The following is a 24,777-nucleotide window of genomic DNA, read 5'->3' as shown; positions in this document are numbered from 1 at the left end:
TGGAAGTCTAATTAAAGTTGAATAGAAACCTTTTGATGACTCTTTAAGGGGGTTAGTTGGAATACAATTTTCCTCTACTCTCAAGGCAATGAAAAGGTGATGGTATATTGGGTTTTTGTTAAAAGATGGAAATTAAGAGTAAGACATGGTATAAATTGAAATTAAAATTGCTAAATTTTGTGTTAGAAAGGTAGAGGGTTTTGCTAATGAGGAATCCAAAGTAGATTTGGGGTCACTAAAACTGAAAAATAGTAAAAATAGTGTAGATAAAGAGGCACTATGGAGGATTAAGAGAAGGGTTTTATTGTTGTCTAAAGGTGATGAGAACTTGAATTGTTCCCATAAATTTTCATATTACAAACATAAACACAATTTTGGATATTCTAGAAGATGATTGTACTAAAGCACAAAGCTTCAAAGACATTGATTGAAGAAGATGCTTGTACTAGAGCACCAAGCTTTAAAGACATTGATGGTTTTATAGTGGCTCATTTTGGGAAGATATATAATACGAGGATAGAACAACAATTCAAAAGGTAGTTAAGATGAGTTCCTACTTTCCTAGCTTTGGTCATGAGCCAAAGAATGGGATATTATTGGAGGAAAAATTTAAAGAAGGACACAGGTGGCTCTTCATAGGGTTCAAAAGGAGAAGAGTTATAATTATAATGGTTAAGAAATGGAGTTTTTAAGGAAGTTTGTATGATCTAATAGAAGATGATTTATAAGGGTAGTTGAGGGGTAAAGCAATTTTGGAAAGATTATGGGTGTTGATTAATACTACTTATATTGTATTAATCTTGAAAAAATGACAAACTTGGTTCCTTTGATGATTTCAGGCCTATTTCCTTGTACAATTGTATATACACAATAATAACTAAGATTATTGCTTTAAGGATTAATAGTGTTATTTCTAAATCTGATTCCAAGTAGCAATTTGGGTTCCTACATGGGAGGCAAATCCATCATGCTATTAGATTGGCATAAGGAGGGATGCATAACATAAAATCAAAGAAATTATTAGCCATGATACTGAAAGTATACCTCTGCAAGGCTTATGATTGGGAAAATGGGATGGATTTGAAGCTCATATTGATTCACTTTGAATTTTGTATTCATTTTGTGAAATGGACTATGAGCTTATTCACTTTAATGCCTTTTGCAATCTTAATGAATGGATCAATGTCTAATATTTTTAGACCCTCAAGAGGTCTGAAGGGTGCAGAATCAAGTTATCATCAAAAAATATGTTGAGCCTATTCTAGTGGAATAATGAATCAAAAGGCCACCTAAGAATACCCATTACATGCCTATAATATGGAAGGCCATTGTCTTTGCCTTTCCTTTAATTAGGAAACTAATTGTTCTAAAAGGTAAGGAATGGTGAAATATTGAAGGTAGGAGGTGGTGCCTGGGTCAGAAGTGAAGAAGACTATAAGCTTCCTAAAAAGTTGGCCGCTTCTCTTTAATGGAAGGGAATATATAGTATAGCTCACATAACCTCTCTAAACATCTCCCCTATCTAGAATTAAGAGTGGAAAAAACAATCTTCTTAAGTATGGATGGTATTGAAGGTATAATATTGGATGCCTATACAATTAAATTGAAAATTAATCATGACAAAATCAAGGTAAAGTATCAATTGGTTTAATCAAAAAATCGAACACTAGCTATACCCTTAGATTAGGATATAACCATCTTTATTATTGACTCAAGTCTAAAGATGTTAAATGGTGGTGAAAACCACCATGGAAAATTATAAAGGAATAAGCCAAGACCCAATGGATGTAGCTTACCCAAAAGGTGAGGAAACAATATACCACCCTCTAAGATTTTTTGCTTATTCTATAGAAGTTTGAGCTGAAATGGACAATTCAACAACGGTTAGAGGATATATGAAAATAAAGTCAATATCATAATGTTTCAAAAATTGGGAAAATTAAGCCAAACTAAAGAATTAAAAAAACTTTATCATTGGCCATGAGTAATTGGCTTGCTAGGAACATAAGCTTATTTGGGGATAGATATAATCATTATTTATAATGAGCCTCCCAAAGAAAATCTAACTTTGCTAACTATAAGTCTCATCCAAAGGTCATTGCTTAGAGGCATATTTGTCATGAGCATATTGATAAGATAGGGGCCTAGGGAAATTTTGATGGAGCTAGTTAAGGTAATCCTTCTTGTGGATGATGGGGAATAATTTCCTTTAATGACACTATTATATTCAGGTTCAAGATATATTTTTAGGGAGGGTTTACTATTAACTATGCTTAGCTTCTATATTTGAAACTACGCTTCAAACTATATGCAGATAAAAGTGTTTCCAATATTCAATGTTTTGGATACTCATTGGTGATTGTAAATTGGATGAGGAGGGAATTTAAGGTAGAAATATTGTTCTTAATTCCTATATTTGAGGAGGTGAAAAGAATGCATTATGTTTTTATTTCCCTTTCTTTTTCTCATGTCTATAGAGAACTCAACACTGAAGTTGATTGTCTCTCCAAAGAAGGCCTATAATGTGAAGCTAGAGTTTGGTCAATGGTGGAATCAAAGGATGGCCAAGTCCATGAATATAATCACTATTTTCCAATTTCATATGTTTCTATGTTTATCATTTTTGCAACACTTCAGAAGGGATAGTTGAATAGTTTACATAATTTTTGAGACATTATATTAATTATGGTTAATTTGGTATTGTTATGTATATATATGGCATTAGTAAATTGAGTTAACAGCCTAGTAAAGAAAACATTTATGGCCTATTTTGAGTTATGTCAGAAGACCAATCCTTTGGATGACATCAAAATGAAAAAATGCATATGTGAAATGTGACTTGTTTTCAACTCAAATGAAATTTACAATTTTTTACAATTTACAATGTGCATAGAAATTATTGGGGCATTATCCCCTGAGAAAGCTTTGGGTGTTGTTTTGTGATGTACATATTGATTAGTGTAGATCCATATCAGTGAGTTAATCCCATATCTAATTTTTGTTGCTTAGATATGAATTGGTAAGGGTGAAGAACATCGGCACATTAAACTTTTATTGCATTGGATGTTTGGTGTTAGGACATATACTTAATTCCTCAACCCAAGTTTCCAAAATGATTGATAATGACTAGTTTTCGCTAGATTCGAATAATGATAATTTGTCCCCTACCTATTGTTAACGGTGTTGGAAATTTTTCAACAAAGTGGGCCTCCCCAACGTGAAGTACTAATTAGACCTCACACTGTTTGGAGTAGGAACCCATCTAGAGTATTGTCCCGGCCAACATAACTCTAATATTTGCCTTGGCTGCAATGTATCGCATAAGAGAGTATGCACATAACCTTTGAAATCAAAAAGTAATTTGACACTGTGAAACACCAACTGCACTGTGTAAAAGGAGGCTTTTACGAGAGGGAGGTAAGGAGTGAGTCTTTAGAATGAAAGTAATATTACTATCCTAAGAGAGGCACACAAGAGTAAGGAAATGTTTGTTAGTTATCTAGCTAAATAGTTCACATAGACGCAATGAACATTAAAGAAAATACAACACACATTCAACGAGATAAGTGCCAAACCTAATGAAGTAGTTCAATTTACTTAGTACATGTGAACAAAATATATACCGCAAACATCTAAAGAATAGTCTTACAATATTCATGATACATGCATCAAAATGTGTTGGCTCTGTTGGGTTGTGTTATATTCTTTCCACCACTAGCCCCCCTAGTTAACCGGGGGGTTAGAGGGGGGGCGGAGCCCCCCCTTCCTTGCATCGATTGTGCAGTAGGGGGGTCACAGGGGGTTTGAGGGGGGCAGTTAGCCCCCCTCTACGAGTTTTGGGGCAGCAGCCCGACAAAACTTTTTTGGACCCTATATTAGGTGGGGCGAACCTACTTATGGTTTTGTGCATGGTTTTCACACTTGGTTTTGGGCGTGATGGTTTTCGGTCCATGGTATTGGATGCTTCGGCATGTATATATATGTATTGTAACATTGAAAGGAACATAATGAAAAATCAAGCCGGTAGTACCGGTTTTGGGATCCATGGGAAAATCTCTGTGTATATCTGTTTCATGTGCTATGCTCTCATTATTGTTTATTTTCTATTGTTAGAATTCGTATGTAGGTAATTTTTGTATCGGGTTAAAACCTACATTTGGTATTGGAGTTATTTTGGCTTCAAGGGGACACCTTTGTTGCTAAGGGGTTTCACCCGGGCCTGTAGTAGACCCTGTTCAGTGGGAGATCTGTGGGATCGATTTTGGTGCTAAAAGAAGATGGCGAGCAGTGGAAAGATAGATATCGATAAATTTAATGGTCAGAGTTTTGAGTTATGGAAACTCAATATGGAGGATTTGTTGGTGGATAAATATCAGTGGATCATGGTAGATCCAAGTAATAAACCGACAGGAGTGTCCAATGAAGAATGGAAGAAGTTGGATCAGAAGGTAAAGAGCACAATACGATTGTGTGTCTCAGATTCATTATTGTTGAATGTATCAGGGGAAGCTACGGTGAAGGCGTTGTGGGACAAGTTAGGGACTTTGTACCAATCTAAGTCTCTGGTGAATAAACTATTCCTATGGAAAAAGTTGTATAACCTAAGGATGAAAGATGGAGACTCAGTGATAGAGCATCTAAACGCATTTAACATTGTGGTAAGTCAGTTATTATCTATTGATATTAAAATTTTAGATGAAGATAAGTGCATCAATTTTTTGTGTTCTCTACTAGATTCGTGGGATAGTTTGGTTATTTAGGTAGCAATGTAATTGCCTTGAAGTTTGATGAAATAGTCTCATCCTTACTGACGGAGGAGATGAGACGGAAAAATATGGAGAGCCAGAATGGTGATGCCTTGTCTGTACGAGGACAGTCCCAGAAAAGAAACAAAAATAAGTCATTGAGTGGGAGATCTAAATCTCTAGGAAAACCTGTAAAGATGTGTTGGAAATGTGGAAAGGAAGGGCACTACAAAAGGGACTGTAAATCTAAAGCTCCTGATAATGGAAAGGGATCTGATGATGCTAATTCTGCATAGGCGAAAACCACCTCAGATGAAGGGGAGGATGTGCACTTGGCTTCTTCAAGTACACATGTAGATCATGAGGCATGGTTGATTGACTCAGGTGCATCCTTTCACTTAACTCCCCATAGAGAGTGGATCTGTGAGTATGAGAAATATGATGGTGGTGATGTCTTCTTGGGGGATGACAAGAAGGCTAGAATAGTTGGTTGCAGAAACTTCAAGCTGAAGTTGCAAGGTGGAAGGATTAGAACACTTATAGGTGTTCTTCATATTCCTGCATTAGCCATAAATCTGATTTATGCAAGCAAGTTGGATGATGCAGGTGTAAAAACAATGTTCGAGAAGGATACCTGCAAGATGGTTCAAGGAGCACTGGTATTGATGCGGGGAGTTCAGATTGGAACTCTATACAAGCTGCAAGGTAGCACTGTTGTTGATGGGTGTAATAGTTTTGTGGTTCCTGAAAGTGGAGCAGAAAATCTAGTGGTCTCTGGAGAAAATACCATACTATGGCATCAAAGGCTTGGACATATTGGAAAGAAGGGCATTTGAATACTTCATGGAAAAGGTATGGTAGAAGGCATGACTAATAGATCTATGGATTTTGATTTATGTGAAAATTGTGTATATGGGAAGAAGAATCGGGTGAGTTTTCCCTCTGGTGATAAGAAGGTGAAACAGATATTAGAGCTTGTGCACAGTGATGTGTTTGGACTTGTGAAGGTTCCATCACTAGGAAAGTCTGTGTACTATGTATCATTTATCGATGAATTCTCAAGGAATACATGGATATATTTCCTTAAGAAGAAATTTGAAGTCTTTGACAGGTTTAAATAATTTAAGGCTCTGGTGGAAAACTAGACAGAGAAGAAGATAAAGGTACTGAGGACAGATAATGGTGGAGAGTTTTGCAAGAAGGAATTTGAAGAATTTTGTAAGAAGTGTGGTATAGCATTGCAAAAGACTACTCCATACACACCTGAGCAAAATGGAGTTGTAGAAAGAATGAACAAGACGTTGATGGAAAGGGAAAGAAGCATGCTCAGTAGAGTTGGGTTAGGACAATAATTTTGGGCAGAGGTGGTGGAGACTACATGTTACCTAGTGTTATACTCCTATAGTAATAGGTGTCATATTTCATGATTGACTAGTTGAGCTCTATAATATGTTCATCCTTTACTTGCTGTAAAGGTTTCCATATTATGTAAAAATCAAAAAAATTTAAAAATGTAAAGAGGGTATACCCTAACAGAAAAATCAATGGGTGAAAAAAATAAAATGGTCAAAAGAAAAAAATGAAAAGAAATGAAACCCAAATAAAAAATACCAGGAAAGTGTGCAAGTGCAAATGCCACTACTATTTCATTTTCTGTAAATAAAAAGCATCATGTACAGCTTGTTGAATTTTTTTCCACAATTGATGAATGGCAAAATAGCTTAATCTTGGCCAGTTCATATTTGAATTTCATGTTTTAGACATAGAGAAAAAAATCTGTCCAAACAGCTTAATCTTGGCAGATAAGTAGATAGGTAGAGATGCAAAGGAGCTTAACTGTTTAATCTGAGCCCTTGGAAGAAATAAGTGCAAACTTAGATAGGCTTATCATGAAAAAGAAAAGAAAAGTGGAAAAGGGTTTTGCTAGTCTAAGTGCACCCAAGAAAGAAGAAAAAACACTAGGCAAAATAGGCAGGGTAGGTAGATGATGTTGTAGAATGAGACTTGTGATAGGTTTTGTTTCTCAAAATGTTAATTTTACCTCTATCACAAGTGTTATGGCAGACATTTTTTTGCTGTTCAAGCAAGGCATGACTAATCTCCCCTTCATACTATTTCCCAAATCATTTACTAATTTCCCCCAGTGATATTAAGATCTGCTTAATATCACTAAGGACACTCCATCTCATTTCATAAAATGCCTAAGTGGAAACCCCATTTCTTACTTAGGAAAATGACAAAAATTCTCCATAAAACCCTTTTTTTCCTAAGCCTAAAGTTCTTAACTTAGCGCTCATTTTTTCAAATCATTTTCATATTAACTGTTAACCTATATTATATAAATCCCATGTAATTTTTTACCTATCCCGTATTGTATATAAATATAAATCCCGCATTATTAAATATCCCCACCCAGGTTAACTATAACCGTAGTCAGTGTGTATAAAGCGGGGTTAATAAGTTCATCCGGAATTTATTAATAACCTAACTCCCCATGCGCATATAAAGGGTTAATCAACCTCCAGTTCATTAATAACATAAGCAATCACCCTGCCAGCCAATAACATTGTGCCCGATGCAATTAAAAAACATGGTTAATTGATCAGCCCTCGCGCATTAAGCCTCTGCCTTGTTCATAAGCCGTCCATTGTCCGATCTGGACCTATCCATCCAACGATCCACATTGATATTGCAACCTGCCTCTCCGCCAAACATTAACCCTAGGGGAACCGGTGGTATTTCCCCCGTACAGGTGCCACGCGTCAAGTTCCCGCGTTGTTCACTGCCCCTCCGCCCAAAACCGCCCAAGCCCGAAAGCGGTGCGGGAAAAATAGCTTACTGCCCTCCCACTGACTCTCTGCTGACGTCACCACCACGTCACTACCATGTCATCCGTACCATACCCCCACTGACATCATGCTGACGTCATACGTCCCTCGAAACAAATTTTCCCGCCAAAATCATTTTTGGCCAAAAAAGGGTAAAAAAAAGTCATTTTTTATGTTTTTGCTGCAAAAACAGTGCTCCGGGCATGCAATCTTTCATGGTCGCGTTTCCAATGTTTCAACTGCCTTCAACTAGAAAGGCCACAACAAGCTCTGCAGCCTGCTATTCAACCTGCACAGTGCATTTTCTTCCTCTTTTAACACAGTTTAAAGCAAACCGATGGATTTCCGAAGCTCGCAGAAGAGAAACAAGGATAAACGTGATGTCTTGCTACCCTAGCCAGTGGAAACCTGCAGAGACATGAATGATCAAAGTAAAGGCATTGGAGACACGTTGCAGTCTTATTTCTTACCAGAACAGCAGTGAGCAGGGTCGGTTCAGCATTAAAGAAGATGATTAAAGTCAAAGAGTATCAGAGGAGCCATAAAGAGTATCAGTGCAGAATTAAAAACAAATCAAATCAGAATTAAAGAGTATCAGGAGCCGACTAAGCAAAGTAGATCAGAAATTAATGCAGCAATTAACACAAATAGTCAACACAAAGCTACAAAGGACACCTGCGAGCCGAACTCTAAAGGGCCTGCATCCAGCACAACATCAAATATCTTTTCCGAGTCATTTTCTATCTTATCTTGTAAAGTATTTTAGGTTAAACTTAGATATTGTCTCATAGCTTTGATGAGCATTCTATTTGTACATATTTTGTGGTATAAATACCCCCTTCATCAAAGTTTTGGAGAGGTTGGGTATGTGTAGATTTCTCTAGACTTTGTTGTAAATACTGAAATTTTGGAATAAAAAGCTGTTGGGATCAAACTGTTGTCTGGTTTACTGGATGAAGAATCGATGCAGAAGACCTGTTACGGAATTCTTGAATCAAACTATGGATCAATAAGTACCCTTATATCTTGTGTTTTACAGTTTTCTTGTCTATTATGTCATCTATGTTTCATGATCTAAATGATAAAGAGAAAGATTAACTCAGAATTTGCTTAGCTGCACTCTGTTTTCAGTCTTTATCATTCTCTGTGTTTTCTTCAGAATTAGCATAAATAGTGAATTCTTAATTGCTCCTATTTCCTGGTTCTTTCATATTGATTATTTGATAAAGAATTCTTGACTGCTCTTTGTCGGTAAGCATCCATTTTCCCTCTTTCAATATGTGGAAGGATTCTTAACTGCCCTTCACCCATTTGAGCCCATTCCACCTGATTCCAACTTTTTAAATTGTTCCATGTTCGAGTACCTTGCTCTATGATGCCATCCTCTGTTGACAAACCACATCCAGAAAGCCATCCTTCTTTGACTCCATCACGCCCAATGGACTGAACTCTTCAGTTTTTCCTCACTGTCCCATTGAATCTCACCACCCAAACTCAAAACAAAACCCTTGTACTTCATAACTAGCCTAATACCTTTAAAAACAAAGCTAAATCATAAAGAGAGAGCCCTCTCTGGATGCAGATTGGCTAGAATTTGTATCTAAAAGATTGGTCTGTGGTTACCTCGGCCGTATTCCCTTTCTTACAACTTTGGGGAACAACCTGAGTGATAACATCATTGGCGACTCCACTGGGGACCTGAATAATTGTTTGTCACTATTGTTTATTTCATAAGCTACAGATGGAGCCTGAAGTTAGCCAGGTAGCCTTTGAAACTGCTTTTTCTTTGCAATTGCAGAAGTAAATAAATGCTACTTCAGTCTATCTTCGGTCTAGTTTATGTTTTGAATAGTTGGTTCCAAATACTTGATCAGTTCCTTGTTTCAATAAATCTTTAGGAAAGTTCAAAACTAAAATATCTAAAAATTTCCTAGAAGAGACTGTTAAAGTTTATTGTAAAAAACTATTCAAGAAAAACCAAAAACAGACCTAGAAACTAGCTCCAAAAAATACTCGTTACACTAGATCAAATCCGAATCCTAATCCTCCACCTTTGTTTGAAAATCCTAATCTGATTTCTAGGATCCTTAGAAGCCAAGAGAGCCAAGAACGTTCTGATAGTTCACACCATGACAAACATTTGCAAAACCCTATTCAATCTGAGCTTACCTCTGAAAAACACCAAACCTTTATGTCATTACTACAGTCTCTCCAAGTTCACCATCAGCACCTCAAGCCACCCTTTCCACTCCTCCATCTGCAACTCTCATTTCCACTGTTATCCCTGCTCTTCCAGTTGTCATCTTTATTTCTGCAACCATGGCAAACCGATATACTCCCCTAAACTTACCTGCAAATCCAGGGGCTATGCCTCAAGATTATCAAAGCAAAATCACCTATTTTGATAGTACGAGCACTTACACAGCTCAACAACATACCAAGAAAATGACCAACTATTTTGAAAACTATGAGATAGATGATGATGATGTCAGAATGAAAGTTTTTGTTCAAAGTTTAACTGGAAATGTTAGAACCTGGTTTAGAGCCCTCCCTGCAAATAGTATCAATGACCCACAAGCTCTTTATCAGACTTTCTTAAATAGATGGGAAAAGAAGAAAGATCCTCTCCACATTCTATCAGAATATGAGAACCTAAGAAGAGGCACACAAGAAACTATCCAAGATTATTGTACCAGATTCAACAATGTTTACAATTCTATTCCTCAGAATCTCAGACCTCCTCCAGATTTAGCCTTGATCAAATTCCCTGATGCATTTGACTCCAATATGGCATACCAACTTAGGGAAAGAGCTCCCCAAAACTTAGAAGAAATGCAGAGTATAGCTGTCAGTGTTGAAGCCAATCTGATATCTAAATGGTCTAGAGCCAAAGCTGAAAGAAGGATACCTTTCAAAGAAGAACCATCTGCAGTTGAACAAAAACTAGATGCAATTATCAAAGGAATGGACAGACTTGGAGATAGAGTGGAAACAATTGAGAGAAAATCCCCTTGGGATGGTCAACCTAGCAATGCTGGCAGAAATCCAAATTTCAGGAAGAATCAAAATCCTATCACTGGAAAGACAGGGCCTGACCAAAATATCAGGCCCCCATTTCAAGAAAATTATGTTGAAGCCTCAACTTCCGATGAACCAATAGAAGACACTCAAATTAATCTGATGGGACTCAACAATGAAAAACAAGTCTTTTTGACCCATGAAGATCAGGAAGCCCACATTGTGAAACAATTCCAAACTCAGTCAGGTGAATCATTTGACTTTAGGGAGGGATATGACACAGCCATTTATGAAGTCCACAAACAATACAATCTAAGGAGCAGAAGAATAGATGTCCCCGAAATCAGCAAACAGAAAGATACCAAGCAGCCCAACAAAGGTAAGACCAATAACACCCTTGTACATAGTCGTTCTAAATCAGACCCTAACCCTGATAGTCCAATTCTGGAAGATGTATCAGATGATCAAACACCTAACACACAGCCTTCCACTGCTATTCCTGCTAAACAAAAAAAAGAAGAGCCTCTAGAACATGATTTGGAAAATAGTTCAACACATAATCCCATGCCTGAAGAAGAGAAAAATGCAGAAAACTCAGTTGTCCGAATTACAAAAACTCAGACCGAAAAACCTTTTAATCTTGAGACAAAAATAGGTAAACTAAAGATAGTTGTTCCCTTATCAGAATTAGCTAAACATGATGTCTACAGAAGTCAAATCAGCAGATCACTCAGAATTTCTGTCAATGAAGATTCAGTAAATGTTTTTGATGACCAGCCTAAACTGATATTTGGCCCAGAAGTAAATGGAAAAACAGTAGAGGGACAAGTTCCTCCTTTTTATGTGGCTTTAAAAATACATGATAAAATACTCCATAATGCCATGTTCGATTCTGGTGCTTCCCATAACCTAATGCCTAAATCTATAATGGAAAAACTTGACCTTGACATAACCAGGCCATATAAAGATCTTTTCTCTTTTGATTCAAGTCAGGTCAAATGTTTGGGTTTAATCAAAGATTTGTATGTGTCACTAATCTAATATCCTGCCAAAACCATTTTAATGGACATAGTAGTAGCAAATATTCCTCCAAAATATGGTATGTTATTGTCTAGATCTTGGGGTGCTAAGCTCCAAGGATTTCTGCAGTTAGACATGTCGTACGCCACCATTTCAGTGTTTGGTCAACCCAAGAGACTATACAGAGAAACCCTTATGAAGTATGTAGTGAGTAGTTAATATAAACCTCAAAATTTCCCTATCTACTCAGTACATTCAGATATGGATTCTTTTATCCTATACAATGCTGAAATTGGTTCCCCACATAGAATAAAAATTCTGGCAGATAAAACAGAAAAAACAGCACATGAAAAGTCCAGTGCCCCAATCCAAGAGATCTCCGAAAATCATGAAACGTTGGATAAACCAAAACAGTCTGAAAAACCAGATCTCCCTGCTGAAAGGATCCCTGCAAATCCAGACACTAACTATAAACATGAAATCCTTTGGTACTTAGAGTTTGATGGTTTAGTAAACAAATTAGGAGCAGGGGTAGGAGTCTGGGTGCATAACCTTGAAAACAATCATGTTGAAGGCCATGCCTACATATTGAACTTTAAATGCACCAATAATATCGTTGAATATCAAGCTCTGCTGCTAGGTCTTAAACTGCTAAAGAAATTGGGAGAGACTAGAGTGTCAATCCTAGGAGATTCTGATTTGATCATCCAACAGATAAAAGGGAAGTTCTTGACAAATGATCCCAGATTGAAAGAATACAGAGCAACAGCCATAGAAATCCTCAACACATTTTTGGAAACTCAGCTTGCCAAAATTCCAAGAAAACACAACTTGCAAGCTCATAGCCTAGCAATTTTCGCCAGCACTTGTAAACTGCCATTTGAACCAAATCATTGATTCACATCAGAAGTTAAACACAAGCTAGCCATACCTGATAATGTTAACAACTGGCAAGTGTTTGAAAGTGACAAACAGATCAACAATTTTTTGACCCTAAAAGAAGAATTTTCAGGCACTAACATAGATATAGATACAGTTAGTGAATCAGACCGAGCCAATCAGATACAAAAAGACATTTCAGTAGAAAATACAAGTCAAATGCTTCATCCAACAAAATTCACCAATGACGAAATACAAGAGCTCAAACAAACACACATTGATGAAATTAATGAAGGAGAATCCGAAATTATCCATTTAAAAGACAATCATTTGCCTAAAGGATTGACTCCTTTAGAAGATCTCTTCGATTTCAATGACATTCCAAAGAAACCTCAAATGGAACCTCCAAAAGAAGACATTGAAGACTACAGCATAGGAACTGAACAGAATCCAAAAATGATAAAATTGTCCAAGTCTTTGCCCCCTGATCAAAAGATGAAGTACGTTGAATTGATCAAAGAATTCCAAGATGTTTTTGCCTGGAGCTATGAAGACCTCAAATCTTATAACACCTTTGTCATTCAGCATACAATACCCCTCAAAGAAAATCAAAAACCATTCAAACAGAAACTCAGAAGAATCAACCCTGTACTGCTTCCTTTAATTGAAAAAGAAATTAGACGAATGCATGAGGCAGGGATAATTGCCCCAATCAGATTTTCAAAGTGGGTATCTAATTTAGTACCTACCAAGAAGAAAACAAGTGAAATCAGATTATGTGTTGACTTGAGAAATTTAAACCAGGTTTCTTTGAAGGACAACTACCCTTTACCCAAGATGGATCATATTTTACAAAGGGTAGTAGGTGCTTCTAGAATTTCACTTTTGGATGGGTTCTCAGGTTTCAATCAGATTCTAGTTCATCCTAATGACCAAGACAAGACTACATTTACAACACCATGGGGTACATTCAAATATGTTAAAATGCCTTTTGGACTTAAGAACGTAGGGGCAACCTTTCAGCGAGCCATGGACATAGCTTTTTCCAAATAAATTCACGATTTTCCGGTTGTATATCTAGATGACCTCACTGTGTTTTCCAAATCAGATCAACAACATTTAAATCATTTGAGACAAGTGTTTCTAACATGCAGAAAATATGGTATATCACTGAATCCTAAAAAATCTCTGTTTGGTCTAGAAGAAGGCAAACTGTTAGGCCACATCATCTCCAAAGATGGCATCAGAATTGATCCTGCTAGAATAGAAGCTATTTTGCAAATACCTCACCCCAAAAATGTCAAAGAACTGCAAGCTTTCCTAGGGAAGATTAACTTCTTGAGAAGATTCATACCTAATTTGGCTGAACTCATAAGATTGATGAACAACATGTTAAAGAAATATTCAAAGGTTAAATGGTCACTAGAAGCCAAACAAGCATTTGAAGAAGTTAAATTGGCTTTAACCAGAACACCAGTCCTCACAAGCCCAAAGTTTGACAGAGAATTCATAATTTTCTCATTTGCATTGGAACACACCATAGTAGCTATCTTACTACAAAAAGATGACCAAGGATGTGAAAAACCCATAGCCTTTTTTAGTAAAGCACTTAGAGATGCACCTTTGAATTACAAAATCATGGAAAAACAGGCCTTTGCACTTGTGAAAGCCATTCAAGACTTCAGATTTTATATACTGTACTCACATGTAATAGCTTATGTGCCAAATGTTGTTGTAAAAGACATCTTGACTCAGGATGGGATTGAAGGAAAATGAGGTAAATGGATAGCTAAAATATTGAAATTTGACATTGAAATAAAACCTACAAAGTTGATAAAGGGGCAGGGATTAGCCAAACTCATGACTAAAACAAACTTTCAAGCCCTAGATATTAATGAACCGGATAACGAATAGGAGATGGCGACTGCACAAATCAGCCAGGCCTTCTTAGAATCACCTTGGTATGCTGATATAATTCATGTATTATTAAACCTGCTAGCTCCTACAGGGTTATCCAGAACAAAGAAAAGGTTTTTAAAGATGAAAGCTTCAAAATTTTGTATTGTAAATAATGCTCTTTTTTGGAAAAATCATGAATGTATTTTATTGAATTGTTTGATAAAAGAAGAAGCTGACAAGGTTCTCAAAGAATTTCATGCAGGGGACTGCGGTGGACACTTGTACTGGAAATCAACTGCAGACAAAATTCTAAGGGTTGGATTTTACTGGCCAACCTTGTTCGCTGATGTAAAGAAGTTTGTCATTGCTTGCCACAAATGCCAAATTTTTGAAGGCAAAAGGAAACTATTACCCTTGCCATTAAGACCAATTTCCACTGAAAGACCATTTCAACAATGGGGTTTAGACTTCATTGGAGAAATCCATCCTCCCTCATCTGGCCAACATAAATGGATCCTTACTGCCACAGACTATTTCACCAAATGGATAGAAGCCATCCCTGCTAGACAAGCCAATGATACAATCATCATAGGATTCCTAGAGACCAACATCTTGTCTAGATTTGGCTGTCCTGAAAAGATCATAACCGATAATGTTGTTGCCTTCAAATCCAAGAAACTGATAAATTTTTGCAGCAAATACCATATCACTTTAGGCCATTCCACAGCCTATTACCCTCAAGGTAATGGTCTAGCTAAGTCCTCCAATAAAATCCTGATCAACATTATTAAGAAACTGTTGGAAGAGAACAAGAAAAACTAGCACAAGAAGCTCACAAATGCACTGTGGGCAGACAGACTTACTACAAAGAGATATGTTGGAACAAGCCCTTATGAGCTAGTTTATGGCATGGAGGCTGTATTTCCTTCATCTTTAGGAGTTCCTGTAATAAAATTGCTACAAGAACCTCAGGTGGAACCCAATGACATCCAAAGAAGAATAAATCAGACCATCCATTTGCAGTAGACCAGAGAAGAAGTGCACCAAAGATCTTAAGTGTTACAAGAAAAACTTAAGAATATATTTGCTAAAAGGACCAAAGCAGAAGATTTCTACACTGGAGACAAAGTTCTAAAGTGGGATTCCAGGAGAGAAGACAAAGGAAAACATGGGAAGTTTGACTTCCTATGGAAAGGGCCATTTATCATCCATGCATTGCGAGGCAACAATACTTACTTTCTAAAGAACCTGGATGGTACATAAACAAAAGAAGGACCAGTGAATGGCCAAATGCTTAAACATTATTTTGATCCAATTTTTTGATATGTTCTGGCTCTAACATGTACATAATAAAATTCAGATTCAAACAGCTTGAAAGAAGTGATCAGTTTGTTCATATCAGCAGTGAGAATGAGGAAAGTGTAGAAAATTCAAAAATCAGTGAAGTAACTTTATCATTTTTTGTTTAGCCTCATTTTAGTTTATCAGAGATTGCAGAAGAAGACTTGGAAGCAGAAAACATAAGATCAGATAAAGCCAAGTGAAAGCTATCCAGGAACAGATGAACAGTTGTTTGCAATCAGCTCTAGAATAGTGTATATATTTTACAGCATCCTTTTGTACAGTTTCTACATTCAGCAAAGGAAGATTTCAGAGCACAGCAAAAGTACTCATAAGTCCATATGACCTGTTGTTCTTGACTTTCCACCAAGGAAAGCCATCCCCAATTGGAGCCAGTGTTATACTCCTATAGTAATAGGTGTCATATTTCATGATTGACTAGTTGAGCTCTGTAATATGTTCATCCTTTCCTTGCTGTAATGGTTTCCATATTATGTAAAAATCAAAAAAAATTAAAAATGTAAAGAGGGTATACCCTAAAAGAAAAATAAAAGGGTGAAAAAAATAAAATGGTCAAAAGAAAAAAATGAAAAGAAATGAAACCCAAATAAAAAAGACCAAGAAAGTGTGCAAGTCCAAATGCCAATACTATTTCATTTTCTATAAATAAAAAGCATCATGTACAGCTTGTTGAATTTTTTGCTACAATTGATGAATGGCCAAACAGCTTAATCTTGGCCATTTCATATTTGAATTTCATGTTTTAGACATAGAGAACAAAATCTGTCCAAACAGCTTAATCTTGGCAGAGAAGAAGATAGGTAGAGATGCAAAGGAGCTCAAATGTTTAATCTGAGCCCTTGGAAGAAATAAGTGTAGACTTAGATAGGCTTATCATGCAAAAGAAAAGAAAAGTGGAAAAGGGTTTTGCTAGTCTAATTGCACCCAAGAAAGAAGAAAAAACGCGAGGCCAAATAGGCTGGGTAGGTAGATGATGTTGTAGAATGAGACTTGTGATAGGTTTTGTTTCTCAAAATGTTAATTTTACCTCTATCACAAGTGCTATGGCAAACATTTTTTTGCAGTTCAAGCGAGACATGACTAATCTCCCCTTCATACTATTTCCCAAATCATTTACTAATTTCCCCCAGTGATATTAAGATCTGCTTAATATCACTAAGGACACTCCATCTCATTTCATAAAATGCCTAAGTGGAAACCCCATTTCTTACTTAGGAAAATGACAAAAATTCTCCATAAAACCCTTTTTTTCCTAAGCCTAAAGTTCTTAACTTAGCTTTCATTTTTTCAAATCATTTTCATATTAACTGTTAACCTGTATTATATAAATCCCATGTAATTTTTTACCCATCCCGTATTGTATATAAATATAAATCCCGCATTATTAAATATCCCCACCCAGGTTAACTATAACCGTAGTCACTGTGTATAAAGCAGGGTTAATAAGTTCATCTGGAATTTATTAATAACCTAACTACCCATGTGCATATAAAGGGTTAATCAACCTCCAATTGATTAATAACCTAAGAAATCACCCCGCCAACCAATAACATTGCGCCCGATGCAATTAAAAAACATGGTTAATTGATCGGCCCCCGTGCAATAAGCCTCCGCCTTGTTCATAAGCCATCCACCGTTCGATCTGGACCTGCCCATCCAGCGATCCACATTGATATCACAACCCGCCTATCCGCCAAACATTACCACCTGGGGAACCGGTGGTATTTCCCCCAAACAGGTGCCACACGTCGAGTTCCCGCATTGTTCGCTACCCCTCCGCCCGAAACCGCCCAAGCCCGAAAGCAGTGCGGGAAAAACAACTTACCGCCCTCCTGCTGACCCTCTACTGACGTCACTGCCATGTCATCCATACCGTACCCCCACTGACATCATCCTGACGTCATCCATCCTTCGAAACAAATTTTCCCGCCAAAATCATTTTTGGCCAAAAAAGGGTAAAAAAAGGTCATTTTTTATGTTTTCGTTGCAAAAGCAGTGCTCCGAGCATGCAATCTTTCATGGTCACATTTCCAATGTTTCAATTGCCTTCAACCAGAAAGGCCATAGCGAGCTCTGTAGCGTGCTATTTAACCTGTACAGTGCATTTTCTTCCTCTTTTAACATAGTTTAAAGCAAACCGAGGGATTTCTGAAGCTCGCAGAAGAGAAACAAGGATAAATAGGATGTTTTGCTACCCTAGCCAGTGGAAACCTGCAGAGACATGAGTGATCAAAGTAAAGGCAGTGGATACACGTTGTAGTCTTATTTCTTGCCAGAACAGCGGTGAACAGGGTCGGTTCAGCACTAAAGAAGATGATTAAAGTCAAAGAGTATCAGAGGAGCCATAAAGAGTATCAGTGCAGAATTAAAGACAAATCAAATCATAATTAAAGAGTATCAGGAGCCGACTAAGCGAAGCAGATCATAAATTAATGCAGCAATTAACACAAACAGTCAGCACAAAGCTACAAAGGACACCTGCGAGCTAAACTCTAAAGGGCCTGCATCCAGCACAGCATCAGATATCATTTCCGAGCCGTTTTCTATCTTCTCTTGTAAAGTATTTTGGGTTAAACTTCGATAGTGTCTCATAGCTTTGATGAGACATTTTGTTTGTACATATTTTGTGGTATAAATACCCCCTTCATCAGAGTTTTGGAGAGGTTGGGAATGTGTAGATTTCTCTAGACTTTGTTGTAAATACTAAACTTCTAGAATAAAAAGCTGTTGGGATCAAACTGTTGTCTGGTTTACTGGATGAAGAATCGATGCAGAAGACCTGTCACGGAATTCTTGAATCAAACTATGGATCAATAAGTACCCTTATATCTTGTGTTTTACAGTTTTCTTGTATATTATGTCATCTATGTTTCATGATCTAAATGATAAAGAGAAAGATTAACTCAAAATTTGCTTAGCTGCACTTTGTTTTCAGTCTTTATCATTCTCTGTGTTTTCTTTAGAATTAGCATAAATAGTGAATTCTTAATTGCTCATGTTTCCTGGTTCTTTCATATTGATTATTTGATAAAGAATTCTTGACTGCTCTTTATCGGTAAGCATCCATTTTCCCTCTTTCAATATGTGGAAGGATTCTTAACTACCTTTCACCCATTTGAGCCCATTCCACCTGATTCCAGCTTTTTAAATTGTTCCATGTTCGAGTACCTTGCTCTATGATGCCATCCTCTATTGACAAACCAAATCCAGAAAGCCATCCTTCTTTGACTCCATCATTCCCAATGGTCTGAACTCTTCAGTTTTGCGTCACTGTCCCATTGAATCTCACCACCCAAACTCAAAACAAAACCCTTGCACTTCATAACTAGCCTAATACCTTTAAAAACAAAACTAAATCATAAAGAGAGAGCCCTCTTTGGATGCAGATTGGCTAGAATCTGTATCTAAAAGATTGGTCTGTGGTTACCTCGGTCGTATTCCCTTTTTTACAACTTTGGGGAACAACCTGAGTGATAACACCTAGTCAACAGATCACCTTCATCAGTGTTGGAGGATAAGACTCTACAAGAGGTATGGACTGGTAAGAAACCCTCTCTTTCACATCTGAGGGTATTTGGATGTGATGCATATGTACATGTTCCAAAGGAGAAAAGAATAAAGTTGCATAGTAAATATGAAAAGTGCATCATTATTGGGTATAAGGATGGTTTAAAGGGTTATAAGCTTTGGAACCCAGTAACAAGGAAGGTTGTGTACAGCAGATATGTGGTGTTCAAAGAGGTGAAAGATGTTATTAAACATGAATTCCAACCAAAGGAACCTAAGAAGATAGAGTTTGAGCTTAATGAGGAAGAATCATACTCTACAACAGAAGAGGAATCAGAAGATGAAGAGCCACAAACTCTGATTGTGAGAAGATTAGTTCGAGAAAGAAGGCAGCCAGAAAGGTATAGTCCATTTGCTTTCTATTCAAATTTTGCTTTATCTATTACTAATGATGATCCCAGAACTGTGAAGGAAGCAGTAGATTCAGAGGATGGCAATCTCTGGAAAGAGGCCATGGTTGATGAAATGGCATCTTTGCACAAAAATGAGGCCTGGGACCTGGTGGAGTTTTCAGCTGGAAGGAAACCCATTGGCAGCAAATGGGTGTTCAAGAAGAAGATAAATGCATAAATAAAGGTGGAGAAATACAAATTTCAGTTGGTAGGAAAAGGTTATTCTCAGGTGTCAAGAATTGATTTTGGTGATATTTTTCTCCTGTTACCAAGGTAGCTTCTATTAGATTACATTTATCTATTTGTTGTTGCTTTTGATTTTGAGGTAGAATAGATGGAGGTGAAGATAGCATTTCTTCACAGGGATCTGGAAGAAGAGATCTACGTGAAGCAACCTAAAGGCTTTATGGTGAAGGGTAAGAAAGAACTGGTATGCAAGTTAAAGAATTCTTTGTATGGGTTAAAACAGACACCAAGGATGTGGTATCAGAAATTTGATACATTTATACGGGGACTTGGGTTCACTAGAAGCAAAGCAGATCACTGTGTGTATTTAAAATTAATCGGTGACCATGTTATTTATCTGGTCTTGTATGTGGATGATATGTTGCTGGTTGGAAATGACAAAGAAATTATCCAAGATTTGAAAACCCAATTCTCCTCCAAATTTGACATGAAAGATCTTGGTGTTGCAAACTATATTTTGGGCATGGAAATTAAAAGAGATTGGGCAAAGAGGAAGCTCTAGTTAAACCAGAGGAAGTATGTCGAGACAATACTTCAGAGGTTTAATATGCAAGATAATAAACCGGTGAAGGTTCCTATTCCTGTAGGTGTAATGTTATCTTCTAAATAGTGTCCCAAGACACAAGAAGAGGAAGAGGACATGTCTTGTGTTCCATATGCAAGTGTATTCAGTAGCCTGATGTATGCGATGGTCTGTACTAGACCAGACATTGCACATGCAGTGGGAGTATTGAGCAGGTTTATGTCAAAACCAGGTAAGGGGCATTGGAAAACAGTGAAGCGGGTCTTCAGGAATTTGCGTGGCACTAGTGATTATGGTTTGTGCTACCAAGGAAGACCAAGATTGGACAGAGTTTTGGATATTTGTGGCTTTGTTGATGCAGACTAGGCTGGAGATATAAATCAGAGAAGATCTACAAGTGGGTATGTGTTTAACCCATTTGGAGGTGCAGTCAGTTGGCTGAGTAAGAAACAATCTGTAGTGGCATTATCAACTACAGGGGCAGAATACATCATAGCCACTCATGCAAGCAAGGAAGTAGTTTGGTTGTAGATATTATGTTCAAGTATGGGATTAGTATACAGAGCTATAAGGATAGACAGTGACAGCCAAAGTGTAATTTTCTTGGCAAAGAACCTGTTACGGGAATAAGTACCCTAGGGATTTGGGTTAGAACCCCAACAGAGTAGAAGCATACTACAACAAGAAACACTCATACAACTCAGGCAAAATGCTTATATAAACAAACTATGAAAGAGTGACTGTACCCAGCTTTCCTTCGTTCAAGTAGGTCCCGTAGGGTTCAAACCCTCTGCAACTCCCGATGTTCTTCAGACCTGAAAATCATTCAATTCGAACATACATAGCAGTATATAAGTAAATCATATTCATGAAATTTAACTTTATATCATATAAGCTAATGATTAGTTATACATCAAAACAACATTCATACATGAATTACAACACAATTTGATGCATAAACAAAGTTATTTTCGGAAACAAGACAGCATTTCTTTTATTGCAGTAAGCTATAAATAACATGGAGAGAATTCACCTGAGTCTTCTTCTTCTAGCTCCAAGTAGAACCATCCTCCAGATTCATCCTATCCCAGCCTTCAACAATCTTATTCCATAACCAACACCATGATATCTCAAACAAGAGGGAAAATATCTATAAACAAGGAAACAAGGGTTTCCTGAAGCTTGGGGAAGTGCATGAGGCACAGGGATACATTAGACTCAGTCAGGGATAATCTCAGTATAATAACTCTATCTCTTCTTCTCCTTAAATCCTTCCCATAGAAGTCTATTTATACTTCTCCCAATTAGTTTTTTAGTTGGGAAACAGTTTGGCCATGGGCAATAGGAGGTAATCAACAGGTAAAACCTGTGAACTCCACCCATAATTAAGGAAATTTTATTTTTTTATTGTTTTAACACATATACGCGAGTTGATTATTGACTAACCCACGTGTACACACTTTTATCTCAGGGCAAAGTAGCGTACAGGGAATAAAACACTATTTTTAATATTTTTGGACCAAGTCTGGAAGGAGGGGTTTCCCTAGGCCATAAACCAAGCATCACAAATACCAAGGGTGATAAATGTTGCTATAAAAAAACCCTACTTATCATTCAAAGACAAATCACATTGATGTTTAGTATCACTTTGTGAGGGATATGATAGAAGACAAAAAGGTGTTGCTGGTAAAGGTGGACACTTTGAAGAATACTGCAAATGCATTGACAAAATCTGTGAGATTCGAGAAGTTCTCTTGGTGTAGAGAAACAATGGGCATTGTAGGGTTGGATAAATGACTAGGCTCTCATGTGGTCCCCTGTGGAAAGAAAACAAGTGGGAGAATGTTGGGTTGTGTTATATTCTTTCCACGACTAGCCTCCCTAGTTAACCGGGGGGTTAGAGGGGGGGCTCCGCCCCCCCTCGTTGTGTCAATTGCACAGTGGGGGGGTCACAGGGGCTTTGAGGGAGGCAGTTATCCCCCCTCTATGGGGTCTGGGGCAACACCCCGGGGAAAAATTTTTTGGCCCCTATATTAGGTGGGGCGAACCTACCTATGGTTTTGTGCATGGTTTTCGCACATGGTTTTGGGCCTAATGGTTTTTGTTCCATGGTATTTGATGCTTCGGCATCTATATATATGTATTGTAACATTGAAAGGAACATAATGAAAAATCAAGCTGGTAATCCATGTTTTAGGATCCAGGGGAAAATCTCTGTGTATATTTGTTTTATGTGTTATGCTCTCGCTATTGTTTATTTTATGTTGTTAGAATTCGTATGCAAGTAATTTCAGTATGGGGTTAAAGCCTACAATCTCAACAAGATTCTAATTATAAGGTGAAATATCCAAGTAAAAAATTACAATGGCAAGCCACTAGCTCCAATAGTGGAACATTAAGTCACTTCCTGCTTCTCCAAAGAATGATGTTCTCTCCTATGCTAAGCTAGAGAATCCAAGGCTAGCTCTCAAAAGGTAAAACCTCCAAAAGCCATTTTCTTGAGTTATGAGGTTTCTTTTATAACAAGAGGAATGGCCTTTCATATCCCCTATGAATCTTGAGTTACCCACATCACTCTTGCAATTCTAATGTGACCTTTGGACTTCTATACGACTTTTGGACTTTTCTTAAAGACTCCTTTGTCCATATATGACTATGTGACTTTTCATATTCCACATATGACTCCTGGACTTCCACACATTACATTTTGTCCTTTCCTTTCAATAATTACATCATTACATCTACAAATGATGTGTCAAGTCACATGGACACACACGAAATTGTGATGAGAAATAACTTGACAATGATGACTTGGAATTCATAGTGAGGTGGCAATGCCAAGTTGTTCTTCTTGTTGCTTTGTCTTTAATCTTCATGAGAGGTTTGTACATTACTTATTCTTTACCCTCCAAGGGGATGAAAATAGGGATTCTTCACTATGATCTTGATCTTCTAACATCCATCGCAATCTAGTGTCCCTTCATCCTCTTGTTCAATGATCAACCTGTCTTTACCACTTCACGAGTGTCTTCTAGCATTATATTCATTCCTTTCTCTTCAATCATCATCCTGTCATTTTAAGATATAGTACCTGCAACTAAAAATCACTCAGGACAAGATGTCATTAGTCTAAAAAATCCTATTCTAGCTTGATTTATGAAAATCACTGATTGAGTAAGAACTGGGTATTGAACAGGGAAGAAGGCTCAAGGATTGCACAATGGGTAGTTCTAGAGGCCATGAGAGAGGGACAAAGGCTTACAACTAAGCAATGAACAATTTTGGAGACTCATGAAGCAGGATTCCACAGTTGAGGGTCACAATGAGGCAGCCTTTCGCACTGCGACTGCGCAGTTCTAGACGGAGACTGGGAAGTTGGATTTCGTAGTTCAAGGAGCCAGGGAGACAGATTGAAAATTGGGATTATGAAATGCATGGAAAGAGGTTGACTAAGAGTCTAAGTTGTGTAGTTTTGAGGGGCAGGAGGTATAAATTGAGTACTTTGACTGCGTAATGTGTAGTACTTCAAGGCAAGGACTATGCATTGCATAATTCCAAGAGGTAAGACAAGCTAACTGAAGCCTGAGACTGTGTAATGCGTAATTCAGGGAGGTTGATTGAAGAAGGATGAATTGCAAAAAATGACTAAGTGTGGGACTACATATCAAAGAAATGGTAATAAAACATGACTTTAACATGATCACTCATTTATAGATGATCAACTACTCGATAATGAAGCATTTATCAACATGTCCTCATTGAAACGACAACATAAAAACACTTACCTCCAAGTGCAACACTCAAGATACTCTTTATGACAATAGTGACAAAATTAATGAAACAATGCTCAAGACTTGGGGAATGTGTCTAATACATATCTTTATGATGTGTTATAGATCCATTTGGGCGCATCACTCCCATCATCTAGATCAATGTTTTAGGGCTCATTAAACCCTAATTTTAGTTGCTACATGCCCTAAACAAGTCAACCTTTTGAATGCCTCCTTCCCAAACAGTTTCATGGCCTGAAGACATCCTGAAATGACCTCTAGAGGGACTATCATAGTTAGGCCCATGCAAAGGTGCACTACAGAGTAGTTAAGTCCATGCCAGGGTGCTCTGCAGAGCACTTAGGCCCTCTTTGACCTACGTTGGGCGAGTTTGAGCGAAATTCACATAGGGTTTGGGGAATATTCTTATCTTCTGGAGCCTTCTAGAATATTCCCACACTTATAATCTCCTATGAGATCGAAAATGGACGAGGAATGAGTTAAGATACATCCTATCCTCTCATCCCT

Source organism: Pinus tabuliformis, chromosome 9 (assembly GCF_031772625.1).
Source record: "Pinus tabuliformis cultivar Carrire ecotype Pingquan chromosome 9, CPIR1, whole genome shotgun sequence".
NCBI classification, from domain to species: domain Eukaryota; kingdom Viridiplantae; phylum Streptophyta; class Pinopsida; order Pinales; family Pinaceae; genus Pinus; species Pinus tabuliformis.
Note: the sequence above shows the minus strand (reverse complement) of the source record.